The sequence below is a fragment of the Clarias gariepinus genome, chromosome 9 (assembly GCF_024256425.1).
Source record: "Clarias gariepinus isolate MV-2021 ecotype Netherlands chromosome 9, CGAR_prim_01v2, whole genome shotgun sequence".
Taxonomy (NCBI): domain Eukaryota; kingdom Metazoa; phylum Chordata; class Actinopteri; order Siluriformes; family Clariidae; genus Clarias; species Clarias gariepinus.
In genome coordinates, this window is record NC_071108.1 from 1,615,995 (window position 1) to 1,633,006 (window position 17,012).

The following is a 17,012-nucleotide window of genomic DNA, read 5'->3' on the forward strand; positions in this document are numbered from 1 at the left end:
AATCTCACCCAATGGCCATCTTACAATTCTCACCTAGTGCTCATGTCATAGCTCTCAGCTAGTGGGCCTCTCTTAAATCTCATCCAACGGTCAGTCTAATTCTGTATTAACAGATTCTATAGTGGTCATGTCCCAGTTCTCAACCATTGGTCCTCACTGTCAGGTGTCTCAATTCTCAAGTAGTGTCCACATCTCACTTTTAAGTTCTAGATATGTCTCAATTCTTGTTTGGTGGTCATGTCTCAACCAACTGCTGTGTCTCAGGTCTAGTGGTCACATCCTAATTCTCTTGTAGTGATCACATCCTACTTCTCAGCTCATGGTCATGTCCCAATCCCAGAAACATTTGTTTTTACCTTTTATACGGAATCATGCAGGGCAACCTGTAAATTGTTCAGTCATGAGACTTGGTCAGTAGGTAATATTTTTTTCAAGCAAACAAGAGAAATAGGCCTGCTTGGCCTAATAGTGGCGCTATAGTGCAGAAGTTTTATGTGTTGGTCCGTATCTCTTTAACCCGGAGATCTACAAACAACTCGAACTACATTCTGAGATTATATCCACTTTGAGTTTGGAGCGCGGTGGTGCTAAGGCTACTGGTGTATGGTGTGGCTGTGTGCTAATCTGTAACTGGATTTGTAATGTTAATCTAATGGCTTAAAAACATGGCCACCGTCAGCCAATCAGATTTCAGCACAGGGTCAACATCAAGGAATCGATACAACGGCTGAGGAGTGTGTTCAGATCAGAATCCGATATTGAACCAGCTGCTGCAATCTGTCTCAAATTGTGATTCTATTACTTTTATAAACTTATAAATTTATATGTGCTATGGTCAATCTTTACAAAACTGCTAACGTGTGTGTGTCCTTTAATAATTATAAAGTCATGTTAAAATTTATTAACAGCGCCACTGCAACATGTCAATCAAATCTATGGAGACAGAGATGGTTTTTCTTAATATCTGCAATTTATGATAAGTGATATGGGATTGAAACAAGCTGGACATAAATATTCAAAGGGCGTGGTCATGAGTGGAGGAGGAGTCAAGTTAGATGAAACTCTCTTTTTCTGGCCAATCAGCTTTCAGCAGGGTTTTCACCTAGCTATACCTTAATATATATGTTAGTCTATGGTTTCATTATTGTATTTTATTTTATCATGGCAAGAACAGACCACATGGGGGCGCAATCTGTAAGAAGTGATTGGACCCACCACATGTGGCTGTATTTATTATTATTATTGAAAAATGCTTCAAAGACATTAAAGGCAGGAGGGAGCGACGATCAACTACACCAACTTCTGATCGGCTCTGAACACCATGGTGAGAGCGAAGCTGAGATCAGAGTAGTGCGTATATTTTATACCTGTGTGTATGATGTAATACAAGTCCTACTTTACACACAAACACACACACACAAACAGAATGAAGTAGTCACTTACACACATCAATAGCTTTTAACGGACCAATCAATGAATCAATATCTGAATGGAGAGAGAAGATGAAGTCTGATACACTCCCACACACAGTGACCATGCATTCACACACACACACACACACACACACACACTTTATTTAAATACTAAAAAACAGGCACTATGTCTGATTATGGATTTTGTGTGTGTGTGTGTGTGTGTGTGTGGTCTTATTTAGTGTTTCATCTTAAATAATAATCAATGCTCGCTTCATTTGCCTATTGATTGAGGAGGAAGTCAGTTAAACGATCTGTGAGTCCTCGGTCAGGCTTGGCCTTGTGCTGATGTAGCATTTAATTTTTTTTTTTTTATAAACTAACATTTTATAAATTATTTATAGGTTTTATTAAGGTTTCAATTCTAAAGACTTTTAGATAAAAAAAAAAAGTAAATGTTCACTATATGTGTGTATCTCGTGTGTATCAACATTAAATCATATACAAGCATAGCAAGCCTTTGTTTCAGATCTTCGCTGATTTCCCTAGGCCCTACGTCTCTTTATGTGATTTGGAACGCAGCCTATGTTTTCCGTGCCTTTTGTTTTCGACACTGCATATTCCTTAATTGAAATTTTATTCAGAAACTGCTGGGCCGTGTTCCAGTGCTTCAGCATCCAAAACATTATGTTCATAGGGTCTGATCTGCCCAGGGTCTTTCGAGTCTATTTTCCCTGGTTTAGGGAATGAAGGACTGTGGGAATGTTGAAATCTGGGAATGTAGGACTGAGACTGATAGACCATGTGATTGTATACAAATTTGGGCATCTAGAACCTTTGGAGCATAGAACCCTGGGAATACGCAAACCTGGGAATGTAGAAGTTTGGGATTAGAGAACCATGAGAAAACACTTGAATTCTTGTCTAGCTCAAAGATGCTGTTCAGTGGCATCTGGATTTGGTGAAGTTTTTGAAGATGTTTAGATGAGAGGTTAAACTTCTCCAGAAGCATCAAGTGAGTCCACTGGGAACTGAGCAGGACCTCGGCCATAATCATGAACTAACTGACTATGAATCTCTACAGTCTATGTGGATGTATGTAGGAATGTTAAATCCTATTTGGGAACACTGAAATGTAGAACCTTTGGAACTCTATGTGTGTAGTACTCTGGGAATTGGACATCCTTGGAATTAGAAATAAGATCCTGGTCATGTAGGAAAAAGTTTTCTTACACCTTTTGTCTTACATTAAATAGCTAATCATATCTATGGTTTACATATGGTTTAGCATAAAATAGAACTTAAGATAAACTTAATACTTATGTTCATGAAATTGTAATAAATAATGTATCATTATACAAATAACAAGTTACAAATGACACTCACTCACGCTTTATGATGTGTCCAGGTTCATGGGGGCCTAGAGCCTATCCTAGGAGACCTAGGGCACAAGGCAGGGTAATCCCTGGACAGGGTGCCAATCCATCGAAGGGCACACACACACACACACACACACACACACACACACACACACACTCTCTCACTCATATGCTCATTCACACACTATGGGCAATTAGGGAACGCCGATTAGCCTCATCTGCATGTCTTTGGACTGTTGGAGGAAACCAGAGTACACTGAGGGAACTCACCGAGCACAGGGAGAACATGCAGACTTCAGAACAGCTCTGAACACCATGGTGTATTGATACACTCATACAGAAACTTTAACTTCATTCATCATTATATGTAAAATAAATAAAAAAATAAAAGGTATTCATGTGATATGCAGCGTCTCCCATTAACATGCTAATACACTAATGATGTTAGACAAACTCAGTCCACAAATGCGTAGCTCTTAGGTAACTTCTGAACAATGCTGATGTCTGTTGTGACGTTTGAGGATTGTAGTGGGAGTAGTGTGTAGGGAGCAGGGAGTAGGGAGCAGGGAGGAATTTGGGACACAGGTGTCAGATCTCATCTCACTCATTTAATTCACTTGTTGCGGTGAAGTGTGAGTGATTTCATTGCATCTGCTTCTCTACACACTCATGAATATAAACAATCTGAGTGAGCCCTCCTCTGAGGCGTGTCACTCCCGCCCAGTGTGTGTGTGTGTGTGTGTGTGTGTTCCCTGGGGACACGTTTCTGCTGCTTGATAATTGATATGGCAACAGTGTCTCTGACTGCAAGGCTAGAATTCCCCAAACGTCTGTGGCAGCAGGTGGAACACACACACACACACACACACACACACGCAATACTCTTTAATCTTTGTCATTGTTAGCATAGCGTGTGTGTGCGTGTGTGTGTGTGTGTGTGTTTGGTATGACATCTTTGGGCAGTGTGTAACCCTCGTTAGGCCCTTTGTTCCTTTGACATCTCTCCTGAGAGCCACTGAAGTGTGTGTGTCTACACGTGCCAAGTGTGTGTGTGTGTGTGTGTGTGCCAGAAGGGAAAAAATTAAGAATGGAAGCAGGTCAAAAATAGAGAAAGTGAAAGTAATAGAGGAGGTATGGTGGAATGAATAAAAGAAAAAAATAGAAAACAAAAAAAGTGGTCAGTAAAAAGAAGGAAATAAAAAAAGTAGAAAGTGGAGGCAGCGTGTAATTATAATAATTGTGCGCGTGTGTTAGCATTAGCTAACAGCTAGTGACTGTCGCTAATGATTGTGTAGACATTGCACCTTCTAAAGAGTGTAGGAGATGCCACTGACATTCCATCTAGTTAGCATGCAGCTACGTATTTGGTCCTTTATACAGACCTGGTGAAGACACATGACAGAACAATCCAGAACATTAATGTCTAATTAATAACTAAAGACACTTGTGTGGATAAAATTACAATTCATACACATGTTAAATAGCTTTAGCTTACATTAGCAACCAGATGTTGCATTCCAGCTGTTTTACGGACGGCGCGCTATAGGTCAAGGTTTTAGGGTTTTTTTTTATTTAAAACCTGGATCTGATTGGTGTTCCTCAGTCACTATTTTGCATTATGAAATAGTTGTGATTATGTGTGTGTGTGTGTGTGTGTGTGTGTGTGTGTGTGTGTGTGTGTGTGTAAAATGGGTTCCCTTTTGAGACTGGTTCCTCTCAAGGAACTGGTTCCTCTCAGCACCGTCGCCCTCGGGTTGCTCATCAGGAATAAATGGATCATTATGATTCACACACATTCTCTCACAAATTTCATACACATTTTTATAATCTTCTTCTTTTGTTTCTGTAAAGCAGTTTTGCGTATTGTTGAGTATTGGTAAAAGCACTTTAATTATTCAGAAATTTTATTTATTTGAATTGTAAAAAAATTCCTCCGCTTATTTGGACTTGTGCCATTATCTAGCTAAATTATCACACACGCTACGCTAGTCCATATCTATAAAGCTACTTCCCATTATGATAAAAATCTAAATCAGCATCTTTTAAGAAGACCTCCTTTAAAGTGACTAACAGGTGAGGATACGCCATAACGTCCCTGCAATCAGGATGAACTTTAGATTTTCATCTATAAACATTTAATAAACATCTATAAAATTTAATCACCTAGGTTGCGAGCTAGCTAGCTAACCTAGACCAAGATACTGTGGCTAGCTAGGTATTGAACTAGCTAAACTAGCTTATCTGAAAAATTTTAATAAATCATATACAAAGTTTTAATAACAAATTCTGAGATAAAATATAATCAGTGTTTTGTGAACGCCTCACAGCCTCTCGGGTTAGGGCCTTCATCCCACTACGGCTTCGTCTTTTTTTCTTTTTTTTTGCTCTGTTGTGCAAAAAAGAATCCTAAAAAAGCTGACATCAGGGTTAGTTGTGTCTATAGATTTAAGGACAAAATGTAAAACCTGAAACTTTATGTAGATTTGCTTCTGAATATTAAAATATTATAAACATTAAAAAAAACTCCAGCAAAGACTTACAGAGTTTATTTATTCTTTACAGTTTATCAAATATTTTATAAATATAACCCACAATATAAGTTATATTGTGTTTATACTCAGCTACTGTGTGTGTGTGTGTGTGTGTGTGTGTGTGGGCTCTTTCGACTGAGTGATATATGACTTATGGGAAATGCAGTATGCAGAGTGTGTGTGCAGTCATTTACACAAGAACACCAGAGTGGCGCATAGTGCGGTGTGGGGGAGAGAGCAGTAGTGTGTGTGTGTGTGTGTGTGTGTGTGCAAAGGGGGCGTTCCGTCTGCCAGCCTCATCTATTATCTTTATAACAACCTCAATCCCACTACCCTGCTGGGACACCAGCCTATTGATCATGCTTCAGACCACACACTCATACACACACACACACACACACACACACACACACACACACACACACACACACACACACAATAAGACTCATACTCATACCGTACATGTGATTGTCTGGTATTGAGAAACACATTATTTCAAGTGATTTTTAATAATAACAATAATGTTTGTTTGTTTGTACAGCATCACTCATTTATTTAATATCTTTTATGAAATAACCAATAATGATTATAATATGTTAAAAATAATAGTAGGGATAATAACTATCACATATTAAATAATAAGAATAATAATAAGAAGAAATATGGAATAGAAGAAATATTAAACTTAATAAACACCCCCCCCCCCCCCCCCAATTTTCTAGCAAGGACAAGCATGAGGATCTGAGTAAATGGAGTAAATGTGACCAGGGCCAGATTGTGACATCTAGACGACTGGGTCAGTGTGTCTTAAACTGCACCTCCTCTTGTGGGATGTTTTCGCCTTGCAGTGATCAGGACATATCAAAAGTGCTCTAAGGAAGGTCCAAAGGTGAACCAGCAACCGAGTCATGGGGAAAATATATATAATAAAATCGATTTCATTCTGAATGAATCTGTAACAAATAAACCACTAAACTAAAACATTCTGCCTCAGTAGAAGCAATATGAATATTTTAATCACCTTCACACACACACAACACAAACACACACACACACACACATATACACACACACACACACACACAAAGTTCCTTTCTATCTAAATGGTTGTAAATCATTAAAGCGTTCGTTCTAGGGGGAAACCTTTATTTTAATTTCTGTCTCTACATCATTAACGATCCGTACGCTGATTTTAATTAATATACATTCATTTAAATATTTTTGGAGAATTAAATTGAAATTAAAAAGATGACTACTGAAGCATACACTGGATTCTCTCTCTCTCTCTCTCTCTCTCTCTCTCTCTCTCTGTCTGGTAGCTATACTCAGTAATTTCTCACCTCTTTGTGTGGCTGGCACTTCAGTTTGCAGTTAGCATGATAATTTGTAGGTACCAAAAAGTTAACCAGTTAAAGTTGAAGAAATAAAAATATCAAGGAAAAAAGTGGCATTGCTTAAATACTCTTATCTCTTTAAATAAAGGGAAGGTTTTTCTCTGTACATCGGTCAGAACTCGCTCTTTCAATGAATTTTTATGTTTCATACATTGGAGGACCAGAAACCAGTCTCAGAAAAAAAATCTGTCTGTCTGAATATCTGTATGTCTGTCCAGCCAGGATTTGTCACAAAACTGGGCAGACAGAATTTACTGAAACGTAAGTTAATGAAATTTAAAAGTTGAGTAAGTTATGAGCAGCTGTGTGCCAGATTACAAACCGAAAGTTTTGACAGTACAGTATACAGGGATTGTATTTGGCTGACGTGTATTTGGCCGTATTTGTTAGACAGAAAGTTCTGCCGTACAGAAAGACAGACAGATATGTACGTGGGCTTTAACCTCAAATAATAATAATAATAATAATAATAATAATAATAATAATAATAATAATAATAATATCACTGATTACATTAAAGATCAGTAGATTATTTTAACCTTTTAACTCTTTCTACAAACTTGTTAACCATCAATGACGCACACTAATGCTAGTTTATTATTAATAAATATAGAATATAGAATGAATATTTTCATAATATAGAAAAATATATAATTAATTAATTTCTTACATTTGCTGCTACTGTATATCTATCATCTCGTCCAGACCTGAGATGACATTTTGTGTTAGTTGCACACAGTTTTCTTACAAATAAAAACACAAATTTAAATATAAAGTTAGTTGTGTGACTGTGAATAAGCTGTTTCGATGGATATCATAACGTATCAGAACGAGTGCATTAACATACTGTAAACCTGCGCTACTGTCAGAGCTGCTGTTAAAGAGAGTTAATTAACACTTTCTGACCAATCAGAATCCAGACCTCAGCAGTGTCCTGGTATTAATCCTGAGATTGTCACAGTCATGTTGTTGTAGAGAACATGAAGACGGGCAGTCTCTCACTTTGTTTTTGAGGGTTTAGGAGGCTAGTGCACGCCGCCATCTGCTCCTCGGTGCAGGTTAAACCTCAATATCTTTATGGGGATTATGGAGGGTGAGTAATCCCGCTCTCCTCAGGGTCTGAGTGAGATTAGTGCAGGATTAGCCCCCTCCCCTTCTAATGAACTTTATTACAACACAATCAGCTTTCAGAGGAGAACCTTCACTCGCACACTTGGAAGTGGAGATGAGGAAGCGGATGAGAGCTGTTTGAAGTGCACTAGATTACACGCTCAGCTGAAGGATGCTTGATCCTGAGCTTTATGTTTTACGAGGAAATCTCAATTTCAGCAGCTGCTTGAGCTGTTAGAGAGATGAGTTCCTCGGAGGTGATCATGTCCAAGTGCTAAGAGATCTCTTACACACACACACACACACACACACCTATGCAGACACATACAGGCTCGGCAGTTAACACACTTCCCTCATATCATGTGTTAGTGTGTTTATAATGAGTATGTGTTAGTGTGTTTGTGCTGTTGTGTGTTAGTGTGTTTATAATGAGTATGTGTTAGTGTGTTTATAATGAGTATGTGTTAGTGTGTTTATAATGAGTATGTGTTAGTGTGTTTATAATGAGTATGTGTTAGTGTGTTTATAATGAGTATGTGTTAGTGTGTTTATAATGAGTATGTGTTAGTGTGTTTATAATGAGTATGTGTTAGTGTGTTTGTGCTGTTGTGTGTTAGTGTGTTTATAATGAGTATGTGTTAGTGTGTTTATAATGAGTATGTGTTAGTGTGTTTATAATGAGCATGTGTTAGTGTGTTTATAATGAGTATGTGTTAGTGTGTTTATAATGAGTATGTGTTAGTGTGTTTATAATGAGTGTTAGTGTGTTTGTGCTGTTGTGTGTTAGTGTGTTTATAATGAGCATGTGTTAGTGTGTTTGTGCTGGTGTGTGTTAGTGTGTTTATAATGAGTATGTGTTAGTGTGTTTATAATGAGTATGTGTTAGTGTGTTTATAATGAGTATGTGTTAGTGTGTTTATAATGAGTATGTGTTAGTGTGTTTATAATGAGTATGTGTTAGTGTGTTTGTAATGGGTGTGTGTTAGTGTGTTTATAATGAGTATGTGTTAGTGTGTTTATAATGAGTATGTGTTAGTGTGTTTATAATGAGTATGTGTTAGTGTGTTTGTGCTGTTGTGTGTTAGTGTGTTTATAATGAGTATGTGTTAGTGTGTTTATAATGAGTATGTGTTAGTGTGTTTATAATGAGTATGTGTTAGTGTGTTTATAATGAGTATGTGTTAGTGTGTTTGTGCTGTTGTGTGTTAGTGTGTTTATAATGAGTATGTGTTAGTGTGTTTATAATGAGTATGTGTTAGTGTGTTTGTGCTGTTGTGTGTTAGTGTGTTTATAATGAGTATGTGTTAGTGTGTTTATAATGAGTATGTGTTAGTGTGTTTGTGCTGGTGTGTGTTAGTGTGTTTATAATGAGTATGTGTTAGTGTGTTTGTGCTGTTGTGTGTTAGTGTGTTTATAATGAGTATGTGTTAGTGTGTTTGTAATGGGTGTGTGTTAGTGTGTTTATAATGAGTATGTGTTAGTGTGTTTATAATGAGTATGTGTTAGTGTGTTTATAATGAGTATGTGTTAGTGTGTTTGTGCTGTTGTGTGTTAGTGTGTTTATAATGAGTATGTGTTAGTGTGTTTATAATGAGTATGTGTTAGTGTGTTTATAATGAGTATGTGTTAGTGTGTTTATAATGAGTATGTGTTAGTGTGTTTGTGCTGTTGTGTGTTAGTGTGTTTATAATGAGTATGTGTTAGTGTGTTTATAATGAGTATGTGTTAGTGTGTTTGTGCTGTTGTGTGTTAGTGTGTTTATAATGAGTATGTGTTAGTGTGTTTATAATGAGTATGTGTTAGTGTGTTTGTGCTGGTGTGTGTTAGTGTGTTTATAATGAGTATGTGTTAGTGTGTTTGTGCTGTTGTGTGTTAGTGTGTTTATAATGAGTATGTGTTAGTGTGTTTGTAATGGGTGTGTGTTAGTGTGTTTATAATGAGTATGTGTTAGTGTGTTTGTGCTGGTGTGTGTTAGTGTGTTTATAATGAGTATGTGTTAGTGTGTTTGTGCTGTTGTGTGTTAGTGTGTTTATAATGAGTATGTGTTAGTGTGTTTATAATGAGTATGTGTTAGTGTGTTTATAATGAGTATGTGTTAGTGTGTTTATAATGAGCATGTGTTAGTGTGTTTATAATGAGTATGTGTTAGTGTGTTTATAATGAGTATGTGTTAGTGTGTTTATAATGAGTATGTGTTAGTGTGTTTATAATGAGTATGTGTTAGTGTGTTTATAATGAGCATGTGTTAGTGTGTTTATAATGAGTATGTGTTAGTGTGTTTATAATGAGTATGTGTTAGTGTGTTTATAATGAGTGTTAGTGTGTTTGTGCTGTTGTGTGTTAGTGTGTTTATAATGAGCATGTGTTAGTGTGTTTGTGCTGTTGTGTGTTAGTGTGTTTATAATGAGTATGTGTTAGTGTGTTTATAATGAGTATGTGTTAGTGTGTTTATAATGGGTGTGTGTTAGTGTGTTTATAATGAGTATGTGTTAGTGTGTTTATAATGAGTATGTGTTAGTGTGTTTGTGCTGTTGTGTGTTAGTGTGTTTATAATGAGTATGTGTTAGTGTGTTTATAATGAGTATGTGTTAGTGTGTTTGTGCTGGTGTGTGTTAGTGTGTTTATAATGAGTATGTGTTAGTGTGTTTGTGCTGTTGTGTGTTAGTGTGTTTATAATGAGTATGTGTTAGTGTGTTTATAATGAGTATGTGTTAGTGTGTTTATAATGAGTATGTGTTAGTGTGTTTATAATGAGCATGTGTTAGTGTGTTTATAATGAGTATGTGTTAGTGTGTTTATAATGAGTATGTGTTAGTGTGTTTATAATGAGTGTTAGTGTGTTTGTGCTGTTGTGTGTTAGTGTGTTTATAATGAGCATGTGTTAGTGTGTTTGTGCTGTTGTGTGTTAGTGTGTTTATAATGAGTATGTGTTAGTGTGTTTATAATGAGTATGTGTTAGTGTGTTTATAATGAGTATGTGTTAGTGTGTTTATAATGAGTATGTGTTAGTGTGTTTATAATGAGTATGTGTTAGTGTGTTTGTAATGGGTGTGTGTTAGTGTGTTTATAATGAGTATGTGTTAGTGTGTTTATAATGAGTATGTGTTAGTGTGTTTATAATGAGTATGTGTTAGTGTGTTTGTGCTGGTGTGTGTTAGTGTGTTTATAATGAGTATGTGTTAGTGTGTTTGTAATGGGTGTGTGTTAGTGTGTTTATAATGAGTATGTGTTAGTGTGTTTATAATGAGTATGTGTTAGTGTGTTTATAATGAGTATGTGTTAGTGTGTTTATAATGAGTATGTGTTAGTGTGTTTATAATGAGTATGTGTTAGTGTGTTTATAATGAGTATGTGTTAGTGTGTTTATAATGAGTATGTGTTAGTGTGTTTATAATGAGTATGTGTTAGTGTGTTTATAATGAGTATGTGTTAGTGTGTTTATAATGAGTATGTGTTAGTGTGTTTATAATGAGCATGTGTTAGTGTGTTTATAATGAGTATGTGTTAGTGTGTTTATAATGAGTATGTGTTAGTGTGTTTATAATGAGTGTTAGTGTGTTTGTGCTGTTGTGTGTTAGTGTGTTTATAATGAGCATGTGTTAGTGTGTTTGTGCTGTTGTGTGTTAGTGTGTTTATAATGAGTATGTGTTAGTGTGTTTATAATGAGTATGTGTTAGTGTGTTTATAATGAGTATGTGTTAGTGTGTTTATAATGAGTATGTGTTAGTGTGTTTATAATGAGTGTTAGTGTGTTTGTGCTGTTGTGTGTTAGTGTGTTTATAATGAGCATGTGTTAGTGTGTTTGTGCTGTTGTGTGTTAGTGTGTTTATAATGAGTATGTGTTAGTGTGTTTATAATGAGTATGTGTTAGTGTGTTTATAATGAGTATGTGTTAGTGTGTTTATAATGAGTATGTGTTAGTGTGTTTGTGCTGGTGTGTGTTAGTGTGTTTATAATGAGTATGTGTTAGTGTGTTTGTGCTGGTGTGTGTTAGTGTGTTTATAATGAGTATGTGTTAGTGTGTTTGTGCTGTTGTGTGTTAGTGTGTTTATAATGAGTATGTGTTAGTGTGTTTATAATGAGTATGTGTTAGTGTGTTTGTGCTGTTGTGTGTTAGTGTGTTTATAATGAGTATGTGTTAGTGTGTTTATAATGAGTATGTGTTAGTGTGTTTGTGCTGGTGTGTGTTAGTGTGTTTATAATGAGTATGTGTTAGTGTGTTTATAATGAGTATGTGTTAGTGTGTTTGTAATGGGTGTGTGTTAGTGTGTTTATAATGAGTATGTGTTAGTGTGTTTATAATGAGTATGTGTTAGTGTGTTTATAATGAGTATGTGTTAGTGTGTTTGTGCTGGTGTGTGTTAGTGTGTTTATAATGAGTATGTGTTAGTGTGTTTATAATGAGTATGTGTTAGTGTGTTTGTGCTGGTGTGTGTTAGTGTGTTTATAATGAGTATGTGTTAGTGTGTTTGTAATGGGTGTGTGTTAGTGTGTTTATAATGAGTATGTGTTAGTGTGTTTGTGCTGGTGTGTGTTAGTGTGTTTATAATGAGTATGTGTTAGTGTGTTTGTAATGGGTGTGTGTTAGTGTGTTTATAATGAGTATGTATTAGTGTGTTTGTAATGGGTGTGTGTTAGTGTGTTTATAATGAGTATGTGTTAGTGTGTTTGTGCTGGTGTGTGTTAGTGTGTTTATAATGAGTATGTGTTAGTGTGTTTGTAATGGGTGTGTGTTAGTGTGTTTATAATGAGTATGTGTTAGTGTGTTTGTGCTGGTGTGTGTTAGTGTGTTTATAATGAGTATGTGTTAGTGTGTTTGTAATGGGTGTGTGTTAGTGTGTTTATAATGAGTATGTGTTAGTGTGTTTGTGCTGGTGTGTGTTAGTGTGTTTATAATGAGTATGTGTTAGTGTGTTTGTAATGGGTGTGTGTTAGTGTGTTTATAATGAGTATGTGTTAGTGTGTTTGTGCTGGTGTGTGTTAGTGTGTTTATAATGAGTATGTGTTAGTGTGTTTGTAATGGGTGTGTGTTAATGTGCTACTAGAGGTTACCATGGCTTGACCCTAATGGCCTGCGTGCCACCGTTACACACGGGTGGAGTGTGTGGTCACCTTACTGCTGCTGCTTTTCACTCTGCTGCCTTTCCAACTCTTCGATGTGTTTCTTTTTATATTTATTTATATAATTGCAAAAAAAATAAACAGATAAACCTCAAAAAACAAACAAACAAAAACTGTTACATGGTGAGGGATGCCCGCTACACCAGCTGCCCAAACACCAGACGTTAGCAGCAGATTATGGTGAATTTCTGTTTTATATATAAAAATAGATAAATAATAGTTGACTGAACAGGTTACACGCAGCTCTGTCTGTGTGCAGATCCTGATGCCCACATGTAAATGGAGTGTTTGGTCAACTCGCTGCCGCTCCTCACGCTGCTCCAATGTTTCAGCAGCCCTTACTTCTGCTTGTCTTATACTGTGCACTGTCTATCTATCTGTCTGTCTGTCTGTCTGTCTGTCTGTCTGTCCATCTATCTATCATCTAACCCAACCCTATTGAACCAACATCTTTGGGATGAGCTAAAACTGGAGCCTCCTCGACATCCTGGCATCAGCCCCCGATCTCAGTAATGCTCCTGTAGAATGTGTGAATAAACACAAATCCCTAAAGCCACACTCCAACATCTAGTGGAACATCTCAGAAGAGTGGAGCACATTATTACAGGAAACAGGGGGATAAATCTGGAATAGAACAGTCCACAATGACATATGGGTGTGATGGTGAGGGGTGACCATACTTTTGACCATGTAGTCTGTCTGTCCGTGTCTTTCTATCTGTGCTACGATTGATTTAGTTGCTTTAACAGGTCACAGTGTGTGTTTAGACGGTTTTGTTTCTTTAGACACTGGCCCTAATCCCCTGAGTGGACACGAGCTGTCAGGAGACGCTCCCTACTCCCTAATAGAATTTACTGCCAAGTGCAATTTAATTTTCTCTCGAGGTTTACTCTCTTCCTCTTCTCTTGTTTTGTGAGGAAAAGAGGAGCATTATTCTCTTCTCTCTCTGTCTGAGAAGGGACGTCTCTCTCTGGTGCACTTTCTCTATGTATGTATGTTTTTGTCTCTTTGTCTCGCCACTCTCGGTCTGATGGACAAACCTGCTGTGTTCATGGGGTGAAGAAGATCTGACTCCGTTCTGCGGCTCACCTGAGACACAGGTAACACCACCGAGTCACCTGTCTGTACCTTACACCCCTCTCTCTCTCTCTCTCTTGCTTTTACTCTCTCCCATTATTTCATGTAATAATAATAATAATAATAATAATAATAATAATAATAATATCAGACCAAACTGTCTATCATTTTATTTGTGTGTGATGTGTTTTTGTTTGTTTAAACAAATTTTACAACTGTAAATTAAACTAGAAGTAATGAAGTTTTGCATTTTAATGACGTCATTAGGACAGGAGCGGTTAATCGCGCGATGACGTAATCGATCCTCCTTTTTACAAACGGTTTAGAAGGATTTGCTGCTCTGCTCTTATGTTGTGTGTGTGTGTGTGTGTGTGTGTGTTAGGAGGAAAAACGGTTCATTGTCTATGAACTTGACCATCAGCGTAATGAAATCTCAGTCATCTAAATGAAAATGTGGGGCGCGTGCGGAGGTGAGTGGAGGGGACAGGGGACAAGGGGACAGGGGACAGGGGACAGGGGTTAATATTCAGGGGTTAGTGATGTGTAATGAAATATGTCGCGCCGCGGTGAGTTTCTCACCTCCTCCTCTTCCTCATCAGATACAGACAGGTCATCTGGCAGGCATCAGATCTCTAGTTTAATTTATGCAGCCTATTATATTTAATTTAAGAATGTATACATTTTAATGCTATAATGTTTACAGAGTTTACACTGATCTGTCTTCTTCCTCTTCTTCCTCTTATTATTATTATTGTTGTTGTTGTTGTTGTTGTTAGGCTGTTTTCTGATCACTGACCATATTTTCACCTGCCTTAGTCTATAGGCTTATTATCATTATTATTATTTTATTATTATTATTATTATTATTATTAGTAGTAGTAGTACATTTTATATACATTTAAAGAAACAAGTCTGTATGAAATAGCAACCACCTAATAGCATAAATAAACAAATAAACTAATAAAGTTAAAAAATCACGTATTTGATTGTTTCTTTTTTTACCGCCTGCAATTAAACTATATTTTAGTTAATAATATCTTAATTAATCATATAATAATAATAATAATAATAATAATAATAATAATAATAAGCAGCAGAAGAAGATGTGTATTAGTTTTGTCAAAAATGTTTTTACTGAAATAACTCGGATCCTTCTTAGACAAACATGTACTTGTAACCTGTAATATGTACATGTAACCTGTGTTTTTTCTTTTCTTCTCCCAGCTGGTACAATATAATGAGTAGCTTTGTGTGGAATGTTCTATTGCAGATTTATCCCCCTGTTTCCTGTTATAATGTGCTCCACTCTTCTGAGATGTTCCACTAGATGTTGGAGTGTGGCTTTGGGGGATTTGTGTTTATTTACACATGTGTGTAGCGTATTTTTCATCTTTACATGTGCATATAGTGACCCTCTAGAAAGATAAAGGTTTAATGTAGCCTGTATTTGCAGCTTTAAGTGTTTTGCCTGATAAAGGAAACGGATTCAGTTTTATACCTTTTTTTATGAACAAGAAGCGAGCTGTTCTACTTGCTCTACGCGTATAAAAAATAAGACAGTTACATCTAATAAACCCATGCACTAAATGTAAAAGACAACGTATTAAAATAAATAAATGTAAATTTCACGTGATCATGTGTTTATTCACACGCAAAGCAAACACGAGCAATTAAAAGAAGGATGAAGTGGACAAGAAGCGGATGATGATGATGATTTTTTTTTATCTCAGTGAAATGTTCCTCTTGGTTTCCTTAAAGGAAATAAGAAGTGAAGCTTGAGTTCATCTCACCTGAACTCGGAGCACCACTGGGATTTTCTCTTGCATCAGTGGATGAAATGAGCTCTGTCACTGACACACACACACACACACGCACGCACGCACTCCTAGTTGATAGTACTGTTGTACTGTTGTACTGCTGTCTTTTTGCGTTATACATTTGTTGCATTTTTCCCCCCAATAAATGTCTTTAAACAAGTCAAAGGCAAAAATAAAACATTAAATAAAGTCAATTTACCCAATTCGGTGTAGTGTCATATGTTTTCATGCCTTCAGTTCTATAATTAGTTTAGATCAGTTCCGGTGATTTACCTGTTTAGTAGTATGGGTAACATGGTAATAATAATATTAAACATGCTAAATAAACGGATACATTCAAAATCACACAGAAATGTTATATGAGAAAATAATTTAGACTGGAAATTGATGGTTATTGGTTAATCAGAGACTCTGTAATCACAAGCCTGATAAAAAAAGAACTGGGGCTGAATAACAACATTTAAATATAATAAACAGTAAGAAATGTACTCTTTCTGAATGATATAACATGAACAAATTATTATTGATGGTAAAGTGATGCTGATTTTTCTAGCACAAATCACAAAACATCTCGGTCTACTTTTAATAAAAGCACACAGCTTTACAGCTAAGGTTTAACAAAAAATTGGGAAGATTTAGTTATTAAATTAAATTGAATAAAATGTTATCATTAAAATGTTAACATGATATATTAAGGTGATATTATTATATGTTTTACTTGATTTTATTTCTAATCGTGTTTAAATGTTATTAGATATACTGTATATCTGTGATTGCAATGATAAACCTATACGGGTTTGCTTATAATAAATAGTTTATGTTGTATATATGTTCTTTAGGCGATTTAAAAGCGTTTAAATAAAATAAAATAAAAAAACAGTGCACGATAATGATGAGTTAATGTCGTTTGATACTTAATGCAGTTAGTTAATGTGTGATAGCTGATAAATCTCCGCTGATTTTTGCCTGTATTTATAGTCCTTGAAGGCTCCACTGGGACTTTCGTCACTTCCGATCCCACTCTGATTGGTCAGCTGTGCGCCCCTGCAACGTGAATGAATCAAAGCAGTGCGTGTGTGCGTGTGCGCGCGTATGCGTATGCGCCTGTGTGCGCGCAGAGAGAGAGCAAAAGATAAAGACAGAGGAAGAAAAAGAGAGGAGGAGGAGGAAA